This window comes from Otolemur garnettii, unplaced genomic scaffold, assembly GCF_000181295.1.
Source record: "Otolemur garnettii isolate 467f Iridium unplaced genomic scaffold, OtoGar3 scaffold00169, whole genome shotgun sequence".
NCBI classification, from domain to species: domain Eukaryota; kingdom Metazoa; phylum Chordata; class Mammalia; order Primates; family Galagidae; genus Otolemur; species Otolemur garnettii.
Window position 1 is genome coordinate 808,418 of NW_003852564.1, and position 10,226 is coordinate 818,643.

Here is a 10,226-nt window from a genome sequence, read left to right on the forward strand (position 1 = left end):
GGTCACAGACATTTAGACCATAGCACACTTTCAATTAAAATGACTATAAACATCCAGTGCATTTTAAAAAATGGCTCCCTCCCATTTTCTTTTAAAATGCAAAGCAATAGTGACTCAGCTTGCTAGGAAAATATATAAGACACTAATGTGACTTCTTTATTTGGCATGTTGAATACTAAGATTTCAGATCTATAACTGGCCCAGTTTACTACCATTGTTATTGAGAAATCTAAGCCACAAAAATGTGGCTAAGTAGTTAAGGTAAATGCATTAAATGTTGTGCCTGGATTTTTAACTGAAAGGGCTGCATTCTGATTTGAGATTAGTAGAAGGAAAAAGGCCTCTTTGCCAAATTAGAAACCCACTTCTAATTTAGAGGTTTGTAAAATTTAAGTTACTGTCCATCATGCTGCGTTCGAGCCTGTAATACCGCCACATACGTACTTGAAAACTTTACCCATGTTTTGAGTGAGCTTTATGTATCAGCACCTCCTCCTTCTCAGCTTTCTCAGGAAAGACTGTCAAATCTTTTTTCCTTTAATTTCTTTTTCAAAAACGTGTTTGTTCCATGCTCATTGACACTTTCCCAGCATGGGAAGTATTTTGTTGGTTAGCTCCCGCCTGGCTTTCCTTTTTGGTTCTTTCACAAGCTGTTTCGCGTTTGATCATTGTGGGATTGGGTAGGACAGACTGCTAAGTTTCTGTTTGCTCATTTACTTGTCAGATTGATCAATTAGAGAAGTTTTAGTAAAAGGCAGAACAAAGGTAACAGGCTGACATATTTTGTTATTTGAGTGGCGACTTTAGAAGTTCTCTTCATTAATCACATTCAGACGTCTCCACCTTTTCAACTTAACCTCACTCCACCCTCGACCCATGGTGGCCCCGAAGCCCCGACAGATATACACAATCAGTTTGACTTTTTCCAGGATTCTAAGTATACCTGAATTTTTGAGGTTTCTACTACTGTTTGCCAGTTAGCCAAAATCTTAACAGCCTTTTTTCGTTGCCCTCATGTTGTATTATACTACATATTAGATTTTCATAACAATTTTAGAAACTGATAGATATAAACACACACACATACAAACTAAGTAAAAGTTGTATTGTGCTATTTTTTGTTGGGGAGGATTCCATTACAATAGTTTCAGTAAAGCATTGTGACTGCAAGGCATTAGTCAGGACTTTTAAATAATTTATTATAGCATATTTTACCTTTCAATATGATTCCTTGCAGAGATTTTGTTTCATTTGCCTTCGCTTTATTTTTTAAAATTTTTCTTTTATAGTTATGTTTTTAACATGGTAATAAAGAAGAGAAAAGAACTTGTTAATTTAAGAACAGGGAAGAAATTTCTCTTAGGTGAAATCCATGTATTTTTTTCTATTTTTTTTTTTTTTTAATTTCAAAGTATTATGGGGATACAAAGATTTTTGGTTACATGGATCACTTTCATAAGGCTTGAGCTGTGGTTATAAGTGTGCCCGTCACCCTGACAGTGCTCATTATATCTGTCAGGTAGGTTTTTGTCCATCCCTCCTCTTCCCCCCCACACTTGGTTTCCATTAAGTTTAACTTACCTCTAAGCACATGAGCACTCGTCAGTTCCAGTTTAATAAGGAGAATATGTGGTGTTTGTTTTTCCATTTTTCAGTTCTGGAAATAGTATCCCATTTCATCTAAATTATTGCAAAAGGCATTAAGTCATATTTATTCATGGCTGAGTAGTACTCCCTGGTAGTTATAGAGTACCTTTTTTTAATCCACTGATGGACAGTGGGTTGATTCCACATCTTTGCAATTGTGAATCCTGGCCCTTAAGTTTCACATTGATATTTTTGTATAACTCATGACTAAACTTAATTAGGTTCGAACTCATAGGTTATTATTTATTTTGTTTAATCACTAAATGTGTAAATTTGTTTATGTTGGAGACTTGGATTCTCCACTCTAACTCCCTTTCAGTAAAGTCTTTGTCTTTTTTGTAACTATTTCCTCTGGAAAATTTCTTCAATAACCACTTTCCAAGTACAATGTGAAAAGTACAGGGCCTCTAACAATTTATTCCAGTGAACCTAGACATACACCATATTGTAGATGTGCTGTCAGCAGTGATGAAGGGTGGAGCCTTTTCAGAGATTATGAGATTTCCTGCTTCTTCAAAAGAGAGGAGTGGAAAGCTAAGTTGAGACTTGCTTGTGGTTATATTATGATGACTCAATCTCATGATTCAAATCAAGACTCACAATTTTTTTATAGCTTGATAATTTGAAGTGGAAATATCCCAAGAATTATGGTAATTATGGTCGTATGATCTACATTTATATTAATTGTTTCTATGTTTTTTTTTCTGGAGTTTACCTATTTCTTAAAGAGAATCATAGTACAAACATATTGAAGATTTTAATTACTCTATTTACTCAAGGTGTTTTGAAGTTGCTCATTTATGAATGATTTTAGTTTGTTTAGGCTTAATATAACTTCAACTTTCCATTACAAAAGAGCACTTTCAGGCTTTCCCTCATGTAGGATAAAAATTTACATTACAGGAAGTTAAGTACTCTTCCCCAAATCTCTTCCCTTTTTCATATTGGAATTTAGACTTAGTTGAAATTAGTGAAATAATTACGGACAAGACAGGACAAATCTAATGATTCCAAGGATTCCAAGAATTCCCTTAGTGGTATGTGCTATTAATTCTTACTGGAAAGGTTGACGCTTATTGGAACTTTAGGTACAAATGAGATGTCAGACTATTTTATGGGTAAAATTCAATTCAATTTTATTGATGAAATAATTAAAACCTACAGAAAAAAGTTAGAAAATAGTATAACAAAGTCCGGATGTGCAATTTGAATTTAACAGATGCTACTTAACCATATTCCCTGAGCTCACACCTTATTTTTATTTTAAAGAAATAAAATATTAAGGATCTCAGCAAAGATTTATCCTTCTAACTCTCTTAGTGTCTTGCTTCCTCAAAGGTTATCTCTATTCAAGAATTGGTCATATCCCCACATGAGTTTTTGCTCTATGACTACATATGAAATTGATTCATTAACAATACAATCCCATTTCCAACTAACAATTCAACAACAGTACACACAAAATTGTATTGTGTACTTTTAAACGTCACAAAAGTGGTAACATACTCTGTGTACCCTACTGCAATTTGCATCTTAACTTTATGTTTTTGAGTTGCCAATAAATGCAAATTTAGTTCATACACTGTACTAGCAGGAATGAACCACAGTTTATCCATTCCCTATGGTGTTTCTCTATTTCTGCTCTTATAAACACTATTGGAATGAGGGGTCCTCGCACTTCTTTTCTTTGACTACTTGCATGGAAATTCTTTAAGGCAGATGTTTGGGAGTGAAATTCCGAACTCATAAGGGCAAATGAAAGTTTAACTTATCTAGATATCTCTAAAATTCTTCCTGAAGTTGTTAGATAAATTGACATTCTCAGGTCAATATTTAGGTTTCCTTTTCCCTATATCCTCACCAACACATAGATAATATCTCCATCTTCAATATTTGCCAACATGAGAGAGAGAAAATATTAACCTTTCTATCATTTCCCTGTGTGTTGTGGCTGGTTAAGATTTGTTCCTATGAGACTAGAGATACAATTACATTTTTTTCTTTCCTGTAGGACCTCTGGCATGATATTTCTATTCCTGAATATAGGTTCGTGACACAGTGTTGTTACTCCAGGAGTGGTCACATTTTTACTGACCTGTTTTTTTGTTGATAAATTGCCATGGACATCTATGACTTTTCAAATCATCTCTCTTTGCCTCCTATAATCTTGAATTTTAAACTGTTCATCATTTCCTTGTCCTTTAGGAATTGCATATATGTATGTTTGTGTGTGCATGCACATGTGTGCCTTATATTTGCTTGTTTCAAAATATCATTAAGAAACTATCATGTTGAATTGCTTTGGAGACTTGATTGTGTTAAGATTTTTCCATAATTAGAACTGCAGGCAGTTACAGTGGCTTCTTTTCGCTTCCTCAAAGGTTATCTCTATTCAAGAATTGGTCATATCCCCACATGAGTTTTTGTCTATTGTATGAATAAAACACAATCCATTTAACCTTCTAGTTGAAGGCATTTGGGGTTGTTTGTAAATTTTTGCTTTTTGATCGTTCTTGTGTGTAGGGATAAGGCATTCTCTTAGTTACATTGCTATGAGTAGTATCGGTGAATCCGTAAAACCATCTGGATCTTTGTTAATCCTGTGGTAAGATTTTAACAATTTTTTGACTTCTTTAAATAATATAATGTCGTTCAGGTCTTCCAAGTCCTCCCAAGTTGGTTTTGTTAGACTAACTTCCAGTAAGGATTTGACCATTTCACCTAGGTTTTCAATCTAATTTGAATAAAGTCACTGCCCGTATTCTCTTACCTCTGTAATTACTATCATACTAATATTACCTGAGGTTTGCTTTTGTGGTCACTTTTTAAAGAACTAGAGTTTCTTGAATGTTCCTATTTTGTTTTCATCTTCTATTTCATTATCTCAATATATTCATTTCTCATCTTCCTTTTCGTCTGATTGTTTCTAGTTTCTTATGTTGGACACTTACTATTTAATCGTTAGTCTTTCTTCTTTTCCAGTGTGAGCAGTGTGGCCTTAAGTATTCTCCACACATTTAGATATAAATAGTGTAGCAATTTTCATTCCTCTCTAAGAACTTTTAAATTCCTTCTCATTTTTTTTTTTTTGAGTTTTATTGGAGATTTTGATTTTCCCATTTCCAACTTCCAACTCAATTGTGTTGTGGTTGAATAACATGATCTGAATATTTCTTCTTTGAAATAGTTTGAAATAATTTTATGTCCTAGTATACAATGAACTGTGGTAACTCTCCTATGTGTGTTTGGCAGAAATAGTTTTTTTTTTGTTTTTTTTTTTTCCTAGCTCTATCTTGGATGAAATTATGTTAGCATAGAAAAGTTGAGAGGAATAGATGAGAAGCTTTGTTCATATCTAGGTGTAATGTAGGATAACTTGTAATCAAATTACGGATTGTACACTTTTGAGATTCAAGAGGTAAACATGGCCCAGATGAGGTATTGGCACATAGCAGATTGGCTTACATGCAGATTGCTTCAGTATTATTTATTAAAAGGCTAGCCCTGGAAAGAGAATGCCATGCTAACAGAGAACCTGGGCAACCTCACTCTTCTTATTCATAAGTTATGGTCTGTGACTAGTGAACTTGACCTACCATCTGTGCTGAAGAGTATAGCTGAGATCTCTGTGCTGTATCTTGGCTGCATTTGCTTTCTCCTCTGTGTTTTAAGTAAATAAACTCGATTTGATTTTCATAAACAGTGCTGGTCTTCCAGTCAATATTTATTATCAGCAAATGTCAATAAGTTCATTTTTTTTTTCATATTTTCTGAGAATTAAGTTTTCTGTGAAAAATCTGATTAAATCTTTTATCCTTTCTCTCTCAAATTGTTTGATTTGTCTTAGACATGTACCTATATATCTTTATATGTTCCAGACTTTCCAACTTTCTCTTATATGGAAAGCAAATAGGATCCATCAGATATGGGCTTGTTGCTATGTCCACAGTGATTTTCATGTACAGAAAGTGTTCAGTTTACTGTCATAAATTTATAAGTAACTTTCTTTATAGTTTCACCTTCTTTGGGGACAGTTTAATGATTCTTCAGATTCTATTTAGGGAAACTGTGTGCCAGGTACTAGTTCCTTGCGATACAGTAGCAAACACTGTACACAAAGTGCCTTAGTCCCCTCTCAGAAGGAGGTGATAATAACTGATATGAAGAAAACTAAAACAGGGTAATGATCTGGAGAATAATAAACTTGCAGTGTGGGGGCTGGTATTTCACAAGTGATGGACAGAAGCAAGCCTTATGGACTAAGTCAGGTTAGAAGAGAGAGCTTGTTGGGGGAGGGAGCAAGTCATGTGGATATTGGTCATGTTTATAATATTTTTCACTATCCTGATGATATAAAATGTACCCCTATGCATTCTGATAAAATATTTAAAAAATTAGCTTTTCATATTTAGGTCTTTAAATTTTCTAAAATATTTTTAGCGTATAGTGAAGTAGGAGCACATTTTGAACATTTTCCCATATGGATAGCCATCTCTTCTAGCACCATTACTACCAAAGCCACTATGCCTCTATTATTTTATATTGGCTGAATGTATAATTGAGTCTTTTTAAACAAGCTCTCTATTCTGTTCCTTAGGTCTACTTATTTGTTTTTGTACTAATATCATGCTAGTTTAATAACCATGACTTTATAATAAGTCTTTTTTTCTTTTTTTTTTTACCTTAAAACTAAGGCGACATTTAATAGTCATGAGATTAAGGATTCCTGGGAAGGGGAGGGGAACAGAGGCTGAGGAGAGCCTGCCTGTCCCTGCCTGGGAACTTTCAGGACATTCATTTGCCTGTGGCAATGTCAGCACCTGGCCAGCCCAAGGAGTGTCTCAGCCGGCAGACCATGTGGCTTCTGGACCTTGTAAGCAAATTTTATGAACCCATCTTGTTCAGGAAACTCCTTCTTCAGTTGAGTCCAGTAGGGAGAGTTCTGGGTGGCCACTGGGAGGCAGCTTTGGTGAAGGACATGGTCACCTATGCCTGACTTTGCCAGTAGCTGAACACATGACCCTGGTACAAACTCAGACTAGGTGTATCGGGCCATGTATCCAAGCACCCACCAAACTTGGTGAATTATTGTTTCCACAGCTCACCTTGATTTCATACAGATAATGTTGGTTTCATATATCTATATACAAGCATATACATATACTTTACATATATATGAACGTGTGTGTCCATATGTACACATATTCATATATTCACACTTACACATACACGCACATTTCTGCAGAAAGATGCCCTGCCACAATTTGGCTTTTTGGGACAGTGAAATTGACCACGTAGGTTTTTGCTCCTCCAATCTCAGCAAATCAGGTGTTGCTTTAAAAAATGCAGTTCTGCATTTTTTTAAAAGTTGAAACTAAACTTTTCTGTCAAAGTTAAGAGACTTAATTCCATTTGATTGCACCTTTGCAAATGTGTGAAACAAATTGAAGTAGACTGGAAAACAATGTCATGGCTTGGGTGTTTGTCACTGTTCCAATGTCACCACTCCACAGCGTGGTCATCATGGTGACTGTGCTGTTTGATATCCTGGTGGTCACAGGATTGTGGGTACCTGCACTGGCCCATTGGCCTGGGCCAGGCTGGTTAGCACAGTGTGGCACATGCTCACAGGGATCTGGACCAGACCCTTAGCACCTTGGACTCCAGTAACTGCTCTGACAGCTGCTGCACTTTCCCTAGACAAGATGATCTGTCCCCCACCTTGTAAGGTGGCCTCAGCCAGGGTGGTAACAGTGTGGGGGGCACCTTCACTGTTAAGTACCATGGTGACTATAGATCCTTGTCGCATCTCCTGGGAAACTGCCACTGTAGCCTCAGCCACTGCCTGGGTGGCCCCTATTGCTTGCTTCCTCGGATGGTTACCTCACCTTCCTGTAACAAGGCCTGATTTTGTTCCACCTCTCCATTGGCCACAGCAGAATAATTCACCTGGGCAACAGAGACTTTGTTGGTAATTCTGAAACATCAGCCAATGTGGCTACTGTTGCATGTACCAACCTGGATAAGTGAGACAGTGTCATCAGGGTTACTAAATGACTAGACCATGGTCTGTGATGGTACAAGATGGGCTCTACTTACTATGTGTAGTTGTGACCTGTGTCTGTGTTTGCTGATCTTCAAAAGCATGTAAAAGATCTAGTCCATGCTGTTTATGATAGTTTAAGCTATGGTCAGCAGTACCTGGGTCCACAAAACCCTCTGCTTTTGCTCTTCTGAGTGAACATTGCTCTGGACATTTGCCCATGGGATGTCTTCAGGCCACTAAATGGGCTTGCAGCTTTCTTACCCCCAGCCTAGCTTTCCTGGACCTGTGGAGTACTCAAGCATCTCTGAAATAAAGGCCTGAAGCTTGGTCTAGGCTGTTTTGTCCACACAGACTGGAATTCCAAGGATTAGGTTAAGAGGTAGAAGTTCTGAATTAACCTCCTGTGTCAGGGGCGTGTTCTGCCAGAGCAAACTCCAGGTCTCCCAGCTTGTACTTACACACCACATTCTCCAAATGTGCCTCCCCAACACTTTGAACCCAGGGCTGGGTTTGCGGGGTGAGATACAGAGGACAATAGCTTGCTGTCCGATGCAAGTAGTATATTCATCTAATGTAGCTCAAAGTTTCCGAAGCAAATGTATTTGCTGCCTTTCCGGAGAGACAGATTAGTGTGGCCATTTCCCTTTCTTTTCTGTTGCCACAGCAGCAGCAGCCGCCTTCCCCACAGGACCCGGAACTCATTGTGTAATATTTTGTCTTGTTTTTTGAAGGGTAGATGAATGGTAGACTCCAAGGAATTATTGAAATCTCTGATTCCTGAGACCTCAATAAATCAAAAACCATCTTTTTGTTAAAAAAAAAAAAAGTTCTGCCTTCAAAATCCTTATTTGTGAATCCTATAAAAGGCTGCAGCAGCCAGATGAGCTGTTACCTCCTCCCTGTATTTGAGGATATCTGAATCATCCTGACAGGTGTCCTGGGGGAAGCGTGTCTTCCTCAGCTCCCAGCTTACTGTGCTCAGGGTAAGTGGCCACATGGACCTGCCGTACTTGTTGGGCCACTGCATGGGCTTCTGTGGCAACCATGTGTTCAGTTTGTGTCACTTGGTGTTCCCCTATGAAGAGTTGCATAAATGTGCATCATCACTGCTACAGCAGGGTGGGGAACCGGACAGACTCTGGAGCCAGAATGCTACATTCAAAATCGTGCTCTGCCAGTTTGCTAGCACCTTAGACAAATTTCATTTGACTTCTATGCCAAAGTTGTATATTGCAGAGCTGCTGCTATGGCGGAGAGTGTGACAATGAGGGGGCTGGTCTTGTAATAAGCCTTGATTTCTCATTGGTTCCATTCTCCTCTTACTAGTTAAGTTAGTCAAATTAAATACTTTTTCTAATTTGTCTTGGATATTCTTTTTTTTTTCTATTGATGGGGATTGATTGAAGGTACAAGAAACCAGGTTACACTGATTGCATTTGTTAGGTAAAGTCCCTCTTACAATTGTGTCTTACCCCCAAGAGGTGTGTCACACACCAAGACCCCACTGGCTTCCCTCCTTCACTCTCTCTGCTCTTCCTTTCCCCTACCCACTCCCTCCTTTTCTCTCTCTCTTTGCTCTCCCCTTCCACCATCCCCCAGGGTGTACTAGGTCATTGATTGTCCTCATATCAAAATTGAATACATAGGATTCATGCTTCTCTATTCTTGTGATATATTACTAAGAATAATGTGTTCCACTTCCATCCCGGTTACAACAAAGGATGTAAAGTCTCCATATTTTTAATGGATGAATAGTATTCCATGGTATACATATACCACAGCTTGTTAATCTATTCCTGGGTTGGTGGGCATTTAGGCTGTTTCCTCATCTTAGCGATTGCAAATGGATGTGCAATAAACAGTCTAGTGAAAGTGTCCTTATGATAAAAGGATTTTCTTCCTTCTGGGGAGATGCCCAGTAATGGGATTGCAGATCAAAAGGGAGGTCTAGCTTGAGTTCTTTGAGGGTTCTGCATACTTCATTCCAAAAAGGTTGTATTAATTGGCAGTCCCGCCAGCAGTAAAAGTGTTTCTTTCTCTCCACATCCATGCCAGCATTGGCAGTTTTGAGATTTTGTGATGTGGGAGATTCTCCTTGGGGCTAGATGGTATCTCAGGGTGGGTTTGATTTGCATTTCTCTAATAATTAGGGATGATGAACATTTTTTCATATGTTTGCTAGCCATTCATCTATCTTCTTTAGAGAAGGTTCTATTCATCTCTCTTGCCCATTGATCTATGGGATTGTTGGCTTTTTTCATGTGGATTAATATGAGTTCTCTATAGATCCTAGTTATCAAGCTTTTGTCTGATTCAAAATATGCAAATATACTTTCCCATTGTATGTTTGTCTATTTGCTTTGATTGTCTCCTTAGCTGTACAAAAGCTTTTCAGTTTCATTAAGTCCCATTTGTTTATTTTTGTTGTTGTTGCAATTGCCATGGCAGTCTTCTTCATGAAGTCTTTCCTCAGGCTGATATCTTCCAGTGTATTTTCTATGCTTTCTTTGAAGATTTTTATCCTTTCATGCCT

The 10,226-nt window shown here is 37.6% G+C and overlaps 1 pseudogene; it reads right to left on the bottom strand.

The window, feature by feature from the left end:
* Positions 1 to 7,049: 7,049 nt before the first annotated feature.
* Positions 7,050 to 8,784, bottom strand: LOC100964831 (annotated as a pseudogene).
* Positions 8,785 to 10,226: the final 1,442 nt, after the last annotated feature.